The 2,139-nt window shown below is 37.6% G+C and overlaps 1 protein-coding gene across 1 annotated transcript in view; it reads left to right on the top strand.

The window, feature by feature from the left end:
- Nucleotides 1-2,139, top strand: part of UBE2R2 (ubiquitin conjugating enzyme E2R 2) — a 58,674-nt gene that overhangs the window by 176 nt on the left and 56,359 nt on the right. The window lies entirely within an intron of this gene.

Genomic DNA, 2,139 nt, shown 5'->3' with positions numbered 1-2,139 from the left:
AACTTTAACGAGAGAATCATATATTGGCTGCCTGCTGCACACCCCCAAATGGGGAATCGAGCCAGCAACCGGGGCATGTGCCTTGCCTGGGAATCTAATTGTGACCTCCTGGTTCACAGGTCGTTGCTCAACCACCGAGCCACATCAGCTGGGCTATGAACATTCTTGTTAAGGTCTTTTCATTTCTTTCTCTTGGGTAAATATCTAGACATAAAATTTATTCTGTATTTTTAGTTTTGCTGTTTATTTAATTTTAAGAGTGCTCTCTAGATAATTGATTTTTAAAAATATGTTTTTATTGATTTTAGAGAGAGAGAAAGGGAGCGGGTGAGTTAGACACATCGACGAGAGAGAGACATCGACGAGAGAGAAACATCACTGATGGGCTGCCTTCTGCATGCCCCCTGCTGGGGGTCAAGCCAGCAAACCCAGGCATGTCCCCTTCACTGGAATCGAACCCAGGACCCTTCAGTCAGCAGGTTGACTCTCTATCCATTGAGCCATATCAGCTCGGGCTGCATTCTTAATTTACTACAATTTAAGCTACTGCTTTTCAAAAAATGCAAGAGCCATATAACAGCTCGGGCTCCCCTTGACTGAAATTGAACCAGGACTCTTCAGTCCTCAGGATAACGCTCTATCCCCTGAGCCAAACTGGCTAGAGCGCTTTTGCTTGTTTTTAAATCAGGTGTTTTATGTTTTACATCAGGTCTATGATCCATTTTGAGTTACTTTCTGTGAAGTGTGTAAGGTCTGTATCTAGATTTTTTTTAAAATATATTTTTATTGATTTCAGAGAGGATGAGAGAGGGAGAGAGACATAGAAACATCAATGATGAGAGAGGGTCATTGATGGGCTGCCTCCTGCACGCCCTATACTCGGGATCGAGCCCGCAACCCAGGCATGTGCCCCCTGACTGAAATCGAATCAGGGACCCTTCAGTCCACAGGCTGATGCTCCATCCACCGAGCCAAACAAGGTAGGGCTAGATTTTTTTTTTACATGAATAGTAGCATACTTAATTGCAGCATTCTTTTTTTCACTTAATATTTTTAAATATATTTTAATATATACTTTCCATATCATTAAAGAGTTAGTACCCTCACTCTTTTTCTTTAGTTATTAATTTTGCACATTTGTTTATTTCTAGGTATTTTATTGTTGCTATTTCAAATAGGATATTTTCTTAATAGATACTTGTTTGTTGGAGTCCTTTGTATTTATTGGGTTAATTTGTGCTGGTTTCTCCTGCCATTTGGAATAATTTTTCAGTTGATTTTTTTTAGATTTCCAAGTAAACCATATTACTTGAAAATTATGATAGATTTAGTTATTTATTTTTTTTACACTTTTCTTTGTCCTATTTAATTACACTGGCTGCTATATGGAGAAATTAAGTAACTATTATGATAAAGCATATCCTTATCTTTATCTGACTTTACTGAGAAGCTTGTGGTACTTATTAAAAATTATATGGGCCTGGCCGGGCATGGCTCATTGGTTGAGCATCGACCTATGAACGAGGGGCACATGTTCCCGGTCAGGGCACATGCCTGGGTTTCGGGTTCGATCCGCAGTGGGGGATGTGCATGAGGCTGCCGATCAGTGATTCTCTCTCACCATTCATGTTTCTAACTCTCTCTCCCTTTCTTTCTGCAGTCAATAAAAATATATTTTAAAAAAATTATATGGGTTTTAGGTTGGACATAATATTCATTATCATATTATTGAAGTATCTGGCTTTAAAAAATAAGCAAGAATGGATGTTGAAATCTCTTGCATGTCTTTTCCATCTCTATGGAGATGATATATTGTTTTTCATTCCTGATTGTATTAATCATTAAATTTACAAATATTATGACCTAATAGTATATGGTTATTAATTAGTAGTATACAGTTATTATTTAGAACCAGTTATGGAAAGTGGAGACGGTTCTAGGCTTGCCTATTTGGTTGAAATAAGACCGCCTGGAAATGAGTCAGTTTCACATATGTAGAAAACAGTTCAATTTCCATTAAATTCCAGGCATTTTTTTCAGGTCAAGAAGAATCTAAGTGAGAAAATTTCTAACTCAGCAGAGAATTACAAAGATAATAATAGGTACTGTTTATTGAGTGATTAACATGTTCCCTGACCT

This window comes from Myotis davidii, unplaced genomic scaffold, assembly GCF_000327345.1.
Source record: "Myotis davidii unplaced genomic scaffold, ASM32734v1 scaffold534, whole genome shotgun sequence".
NCBI classification, from domain to species: Eukaryota; Metazoa; Chordata; class Mammalia; order Chiroptera; family Vespertilionidae; genus Myotis; species Myotis davidii.
Note: the sequence above shows the minus strand (reverse complement) of the source record. Positions and strands in the feature narration are given on the sequence as shown.